The 8,916-nt window shown below is 47.4% G+C and overlaps 1 pseudogene; it reads right to left on the reverse strand.

Annotated features, from left to right (window-relative positions):
* LOC103627614 (uncharacterized) lies at window positions 1–1,511 on the reverse strand (annotated as a pseudogene).
* Between the last annotated feature and the right edge of the window lie 7,405 nt (window positions 1,512–8,916).

Consider the following 8,916-nt stretch of genomic DNA (forward strand, 5'->3'; position numbering starts at 1 on the left):
TGTTCAGATTCATTTATTCAGAAAAAAACTAAAAAAGAATATATGCAAGTCATATGCCATACAAGTTACTAAGATATGTGATTGTCCCAACCACTACACCCTGAATGGCTGAATCAAACCAGCACAAGTATGAACTATTAACATTTAGGTGCATAAAAACAAATTGGTAATTTTTTAGCATCACAAAGGTATTCGGATGAATCTTTCCATTAGGACGGCAACAAACCAGCAGACGAATTAGCTGGTCATGGAGTGCCGGCATTGGCTCCAATCACCTGGTGCTTTGCTAGAGACCAGAGGCTTCGCTGGTTGGACCACTTCCACTCACACTCACATCTGAGTTGGTTGCAATAGGAGCACCTGCTATGGTTGGGGCCCTCCATTCTGTCGGACCCGCTTCAGAAGGAAGGCCACAACTAACATGAAGGTTGAGTCAGATAAGAAATCTCTACTGTGGGACTGGTTACCGGTGGCATGATGGAATCCTATGGCTCTTTGTCATCCCTGTGCTCCCGGAAGACCTTTCATGGTGGCGTGGGAGGTGAGGTACCTGAATGGAGAGGGCAGCCACGACAACACGATGGAGGTGGCTATGGAGCTGGCGCTCCTCGAACACGTTCCGCGCGGCGCGGCGCGACGCGTGTGATCTCCCTCGCGCTGGACCCCCACAGGGACACCTGTAGAAGCGGAAAAACAATAGAAAGATAGAGAGCGAGGGAGGGAGCTACGGAGGGCGAGATGAAGGAGCCGGGGACTGTCACACACACAAAAAGATTCTCACCCAACATGCAGAGCTTCACACGAGTGGCCTTATCTGCGACACCCCATGTCTCGAGGGCCCCATCCCCGACGATCCGCTCGGCTGCCGCCTCGAGCAGCAACAGCCCAATCGTGCCCCACTCATTGACGATGCCCCCATACCCGTACAAATCGTCCTCTTCGCAAGAGGCGTCGTGGCGCTGGTGACTGGGAGGCCACATAGGGGGCGATGAATGTTGCATGGAAGAAGTCGCATGGAGTAATCGGGGAGTCAGAGGCAAGCATCAGAGGAGGAGCCGCGGCGGTGGGTGCATGTGACGATAGATAACCGCAGTGTGCCCGCTGCACGAAATCACAAAATCGTGAGGTTGTTACTTTGTTAGAGGGGTAGGGTGAGACTCTAGTCCAGGACGGGATCGAGGCGGCGGCGGCGGCGAGGAGGAGGAAGAGGAGCTGGATGGATACCTGCGGGGGGCGGGACGGTCGCCCCCGAAGTCGGAGGAGTCGGCCCTCACCCAGTGCATCTGCTTCGGTTGCAGCTGCTGCATCCTTTCCCTCGTCTCCTTGTCCTCGCTCCAACTCCCCAGTCTACGCGCCTCTCTTCGTGAAGGAACTGGACACGGCTGCGACCGGGAGGATGAGCCCTGTACCGACGGCTGGATGGCGGCCGGGGGCGGCGAGCGGTGGACGGCGGGGAGTCTGGCAGGTGGGGGAGAGGGGATCGGATGAAGCAGAGAAGTCAGAGCAGGAGGATGGAAACAGTAGCGCCCCCACGGTCGGCCCAAACGAAACGACCACGACCGGAGACACACGCGCGACCTCGCCCACCCTGCCTCCCACGATGGGCGCCATCAGCGGCGAGATGGATGGGAGCGCGGGGTCGCCGCGGGATGCAGGGAAGGAAGTCGGCGCGGTTGAGGGCGGGATGCAGGGAAGACGGCGCGGGCGGGGGCGGGATTGCAGGAAGGAAGACAGCGTGGGCGGGGGCCGGAGCGGGGGCACGGTCAGGTTGGTGGACGCCCTCGCTCCAGCCTTAATGTGTAGTAGAGATATTTTGCCTATCATGCTGAAACCAGATCTTATGTAAGATCCAATTTCTTACTTTTTTTAATTGTTTGGTACATTATCTTTTAGCCTACGTAAATTAATAAGTATTATATAAACTATATGACGTGAAAGGTCGGGTACGCGGCTGTCCTCTTGCGTGGTGAGATCGTGTCACACGGGAAGTCGGGAAGCCACATGCCTCTCGTCCTTGTTTGCGTCGTTTGGACAACGGCAACGAGTACGGCGAGGCCAGCCGTAGGTTGGCGAAGGCTACGCCCGTGGTTTCCTCTCACGCGCGCGATGACGTGAAAGTCCTGACTTGTTGTGAACTACCTCTTTCTGACCCAAATCAGGCAGTGTCGGGCAGCAGTAGACAGCAGTAGATCACGGACGACTCTAGTCCTATTTAGAGCATCTTCAAAAGTGATCTAAATAGATATCTCAAATTAAAATATAGTGCTTAATCTTAAGAAAAATAATTCAACAATGCTCTATTTTAAGAAAATTTGTCAAATAAATATAGGTCACAGGTTCAAGTGCTACAAATATATTGCACCTTTTTAGCCTGTCTCAGTTTCTAACCAACTGAATATTCACGGAGCCGTCACATGTAAAGGCTGGAACCCAGCCCACCATTCTTGTCCACCCAGGTCTCGCGCCGGTACCGGAAGCTGTCCCGCCCTAAGCTGTCCTCACTGGCCATGGGCCGCTGCTCCTCACCTTCCACAGCGTAACACATTGAATTCTGTTTTTGGATCTTCTATCATATTTTGTTTTTGGTACTTGAATCATATTTATTTCTGATACTTTTCATCATATTTGTTTCTCACGCCTATGTGATGATTTCCTGTGCTTGGCGCAGCCGCGTTTGTGAAAAAGATTTGGAGGGGGGGTGGGGGCGAGAAAATTAGGCACATGTTACGATGATGGCGGGAGAAAATCACCCGGTTTTATTTATCTCGTTTCAGCCTTTACGATTGAAGTTCAACGTCTTTATGGTAACTTAAATTATTTTAAACATTATTATTTTTAAAATTTATAGGACATTTTTATAGTTCACCTTGTTGGAGATGTTTTTATTATGGATTGTCCATCCTTACTATATATATAAAAAGTTAAGAAGCAATTGTGATTATACTCTTCTCTGGTCTTGTAATTGTGATTTTACCCCTCATTTTTTAACTTTGTGATTTTGCCCCTCGGTTTTGAAAACGAAGCCGCCATTTGCTCCTCCTCCTTAATACCGATAGTAAAAACCAGAATTACTAATTAAAAAAATAAAAACGAGGAATAAAATCACAATTGCAAGGTGATCGAAGGTATAATCATAATTAACTTTGAAAATTAATTGTGATTATACTCTTTCTCTTACCTTACAATTGTGATTTTACCCCTTGTTTTTTATTTTTTAATCACTGACTTTGATTTTCACTAATGATGTTAAGGGTGATAGTCGCCTAGAGGGGGGGGTGAATAGGGCGAAACTGAAATTCTCAAAAATAATCACAACTGCAAGCCGGGTTAGCGTTAGAAATATAATCGAGTCCACGAGAGAGGGCGGAAAACAAATCGCAAGCGAATAATGAAGTGAGACACGCGGATTTGTTTTACCGAGGTTCGGTTCTCTCAAACCTACTCCCCGTTGAGGAGGCCACAAAGGCCGGGTCTCTTTCAACCCTTCCCTCTCTCAAACGGTCCCTTGGACCGAGTGAGCTTCCTTTCTCAAATCACTTGGGAATCAAACTTCCCGCAAGGGCCACCACACGATTGGTGCCTCTTACCTCAATTACAAGTGAATGTTTGATCACAAGAAAGAATGCGAAAGAAAAGAAGCGATCCAAGCGCAAGAGCTCAAATGAACACTACAAATCACTCTCTCTAATCGCTAGTGTTTTGTGTGGGATTGGGAGAGGATTTGATCTCTTTTGGTGTGCTTTGCAATGAATGCTAGCTCTTGTATAGTGGTTGGAAGCTGGAAAACTTGGATGCAATGAATGGTGGGGTGGTTGGGGTATTTATAGCCCCAACCACCAACTTGACCGTTGGTGGAGGCCGTCTGTTCGATGGCGCACTGGACAGTCCGGTGCACACCGGACATGTCCGGTGCCCCCGTCACGTCATCAGTGCCGTTGGAAATTGACCGTTGGAGTTCTGACTTCTGGGCCCGCCTTGATGTCCGGTGGCGCACCGGACATGCACTGTAGAGTGTCCGGTGCGCCAGTATGGGCGTGCCTGACCTCTGCGCGCGCTGGCGCGCAATAAATGCGCTGCAGGTAGCCGTTGGCGCCTGAAGTAGCCGTTGCTCCGCAGATGCACCGGACAGTCCGGTGCACACCGGACAGTCCGGTGAATTATAGCGGAGCGGCTGGAATGAAAAACCGAGGCTTGCGAGTTCCTGGGGCCGCCCTTCCTTGGAGCGCCGGACATGTCCGGTGCACACCGGACAGTCCGGTGAATTATAGCGAAGTGGCCTCTGGAAATTCCCGAAGGTGACGAGTTTGAAACCTGAGTCCTCTGGTGCACCGGACATGTCAGAGTAGCCTTCGGTTGCTCCTTTGCATTTTTGTTGAACCCAACACTTGGTCTTTTTATTGGCTAAGTGTGAACCTTTGACACCTGTATAACTTATACACTAGAGCAAACTAGTTAGTCCAAAGATTTGTGTTGGGCAATTCAACCACCAAAATTATTTAGGAACTAGGTGTAAGCCTAATTCCCTTTCAATCTCCCCCTTTTTGGTGATTGATGCCAACACAAACCAAAGCAAATATAGAAGTGCATAATTGAACTAGTTTGCATAATGTAAGTGTAAAGGTTGCTTGGAATTGAGCCAATATAACTACTTACAAGATATGCATGGATTGTTTCTTTCTTATTTAACATTTTGGACCACGCTTGCACCACATGTTTTGTTTTTGCAAACTCTTTTGTAAATCCTTTTCAAAGTTCTTTTGCAAATGGTCAAAGGTAAATGAATAGGATTTTGCAAAGCATTTTCAAGATTTGAAATTATCTCTCCCTGTTTCAAATGCTTTTCCTTTGACTAAACAAAACTCCCCCTAAAGGAGATCCTCCTCTTAGTGTTCAAGAGGGTTTTGATATATCATTTTTGAAATACTACTTTCTCCCTCTTTTGAACACAATAGGATACCAATTGATAAATACTCTTGGAAAACACTAAGTTTTTGAAATTGGTGGTGGTGTGGTCCTTTTGCTTTGGGCTCATACTCTCTCCCCCTTTGGCATGAATCGCCAAAAACGGAATTATTAGAGCCCTCGAAGTAATGTCTTCCTCTTTGGTCATAAACAAATGAGTTAAGATTATACCAAAGATGAAGTCCTTTTGTTCTCTCCCCCAAAGATGGAGAGTGGCTTGGAGCGACGGCGAAGGATGGGTTGCGGAGTGGAAGCCTTTGTCTTCGCCTAAAACTCCAATTCCCTTTCAATATACCTATGACTTGATTTGAAATAGACTTGGAAACACATTAGTCATAGCATATAAAAGAGGTATGATCAAAAGTATATAAATGAGCTATGTGTGCAATCTAACAAAAGAAGTTGCGGGAATCAAGAATATTGAGCTCATGCCTAAGTTTGGTTAAAGTTTGTTCATCAAGAGGCTTGGTAAAGATATCGGCTAATTGATCTTTAGTGTTAATGTAAGAAATCTCGATATCCCCCTTTTGTTGGTGATCCCTAAGAAAATGATACCGAATGACTATGTGCTTAGTGCGGCTATGCTCGACGGGATTGTCGGCCATTTTGATTGCACTCTCATTATCACATAGCAAAGGAACTTTGGTTAATTTGTAACCGTAGTCCCGCAGGGTTTGCCTCATCCAAAGTAATTGCGCGCAACAATGACCTGCGGCAATGTACTCGGCTTCGGCGGTTGAAAGAGCGACCGAATTTTGCTTCTTTGAAGCCCAAGACACCAAGGATCTCCCCAAGAACTGGCAAGTCCCTGATGTGCTCTTCCTGTTAATCTTACACCCCGCCCAATCGGCATCCGAATAACCAATCAAATCAAATGTGGATCCCCGAGGGTACCAAAGCCCAAACTTAGGAGTATAAGCCAAATATCTCAAGATTCGTTTTACGGTCGTAAGGTGGGATTCCTTAGGGTCGGATTGGAATCTTGCACACATGCAAACGGAAAGCATAATGTCCGGTCGAGAAGCACATAAATAGAGTAAGAAACCTATCATCGACTGGTATACCTTTTGATCCACGGACTTACCTCCTGTGTCGAGGTCGAGATGCCCATTGGTTCCCATGGGTGTCTTGATGGGCTTGGCATCCTTCATCCCAAACTTGCTTAGAATATCTTGAGTATACTTCGTTTGGCTAAGGAAGGTGCCCTCTTGGAGTTGCTTCACTTGAAATCCTAAGAAGTACTTCAACTCCCCCATCATAGACATCTCGAATTTCTGTGTCATGATCCTACTAAATTCCTCACAAGTAGATTCGTTAGTAGACCCAAATATGATATCATCAACATAAATTTGGCATACAAACAAATCATTGTCAAGAGTTTTAGTGAATAGAGTAGGATCGGCCTTGCCGACTTTGAAGCCATTTGCAATAAGGAAATCTCTAAGGCATTCATACCATGCTCTTGGGGCTTGCTTTAGCCCGTAAAGCGCCTTAGAGAGCTTATAGACATGGTTAGGATACTCACTGTCTTCAAAGCCGGGAGGTTGCTCAACATAGACCTCTTCCTTGATTGGTCCGTTGAGGAAGGCACTCTTCACGTCCATTTGATAAAGCTTGAAGCCATGGTAAGTAGCATAGGCTAATAATATGCGAATTGATTCAAGCCTAGCTACGGGTGCATAGGTTTCACCGAAATCCAAACCTTCGACTTGGGAGTATCCTTTGGCCACAAGTCGAGCTTTGTTCCTTGTCACCACACCATGCTCATCTTGCTTGTTGCGGAAGACCCATTTGGTTCCTACAACATTTTGGTTAGGACGTGGAACTAAGCGCCATACCTCGTTCCTTGTGAAATTGTTGAGCTCCTCTTGCATCGCCATCACCCAATCCGCATCTTGGAGTGCTTCCTCTACCCTTTGTGGCTCAATAGAGGAAACAAAAGAGTAATGCTCACAAAAATGTGCAACACGAGATCGAGTGGTTACCCCCTTATGAATGTCGCCGAGAATGGTGTCGACGGGGTGATCTCGTTGGATTGCTTGGTGGACTCTTGGGTGTGGCGGCCTTGGTTGTTCGTCCTCCTTGTCTTCATCATCTGCATCTCCCCCTTGATCGTTGCCGTCATCTTGAGGTGGCTCATCCTTTTGATCCTCTCCTTCATCAACTTGAGCCTCGTCCTCATCATGGGTTGGTGGAGATGCTTGCGTGGAGGAGGATGGTTGATCTTGTGTATTTGGAGGCTCTTCGAATTCCTTAGGGCACACATCCCCAACGGACATGTTCCTTAGCGCGATGCACGGAGCCTGTTCTTCACCTATCTCATCAAGATCAACTTGCTCTACTTGAGAGCCGTTAGTTTCATCAAACACAACGTCACAAGAAACTTCAACAAGTCCTGAAGACTTGTTAAAGACTCTATATGCCCTTGTGTTTGAGTCATATCCTAGTAAAAAGCCTTCTACAGTTTTAGGAGCAAATTTAGATTTTCTACCTCTTTTAACAAGAATAAAGCATTTGCTACCAAAAACTCTAAAATAGGAAATGTTGGGCTTTTTACCGGTTAGGAGTTCATAGGATGTCTTCTTGAGGATTCAGTGTAGATATAACCGGTTGATGGCGTAGCAAGCGGTGTTGACCGCCTCGGCCCAAAACCGATCCGGTGTCTTGTACTCATCAAGCATGGTTCTAGCCATGTCCAAAAGAGTTCGATTCTTCCTCTCCACTACACCATTTTGTTGTGGCGTGTAGGGAGAAGAGAACTCATGCTTGATGCCCTCCTCCTCAAGGAAACCTTCTATTTGTGAGTTCTTGAACTCCGTCCCATTGTCGCTTCTAATTTTCTTGATCCTTAAGCCGAACTCATTTTGAGCCCGTCTCAAGAATCCCTTTAAGGTCTCTTGGGTATGAGATTTGTCCTGCAAAAAGAATACCCAAGTGAAGCGAGAATAATCATCCACAATAACTAGACAGTACTTACTCCCGCCGATGCTTATGTAAGCAATCGGGCCGAATAGGTCCATGTGTAGGAGCTCCAGTGGCCTGTTGAAAGGGAAATAGGGTCAAACCTTTTCCTAAATGATTTTGGTAGTTGAATTGCCCAACACAAATAATTGGACTAACTAGTTTGCTCTAGATTATATGCTCTACAGGTGCCAAAGGTTCATCTACAACTATACTAAATCGACTGTCCGGAATACCGTAGATTATTCCGGACAGGAGAAGCTTTTTGGAAAATCAGGCCAAGCGCGGACCGTCCGGGTCTTTGCGGCAGACCGTCCGCGACACCGAGTTGACTTCGACCAGGAACTACAAATCAGGGACAGTCCGACTAAACCGCGGACCGTCCAGCTACAACGTGCGGACCGTCCGGCTATAATTCGCGGACAGTCCGCATGTGAAGACCTGGTTCAGCCCGAAGGTGACAAGTTGAGCAAAAGGAATTATAGAGCTGGCGCGGACCGTCCGGGACCAAGGGCGGACCGTCCGCGTGGTGTCACCGAGGCAGATAGCCGTTGATCTAGCCGTTGATCTGACAGAAGTATCCGTTGAAGATGTCAGAATCGACCGTTGGAGGGTCGCGGACCGTCCGGGCCCTAGCCGCGGACCGTCCGCCAGTACAATTCCTGGCAGATGCGCCCCAACGGCTATATGGATGGTTGGGGGCTATAAATATCACCCCAACCGGCCACTTCAAGGGGTGGGAGCCCAAGCAACATTCCAAGTCATCTAGTTGACATACTCAAGCCCTCCCATCCACATATATTCATTGATCAATCCTATACACAAGATTTAGTCCGCTACAACCAACACAAGTGCCACAAAAGAGAGAGCAAGCAATTGAGAGCTACTCAATTGAGTTTAGCCCTAGCGCCTTGTGAGATTCATAGAGAGATAGTGTGTGCTACATCTTTGTGTACATTTGCGCGTGGAGTTTTGACTCCCATTCGATCTTCC

Source organism: Zea mays, chromosome 5 (assembly GCF_902167145.1).
Source record: "Zea mays cultivar B73 chromosome 5, Zm-B73-REFERENCE-NAM-5.0, whole genome shotgun sequence".
Lineage (NCBI taxonomy): Eukaryota > Viridiplantae > Streptophyta > Magnoliopsida > Poales > Poaceae > Zea > Zea mays.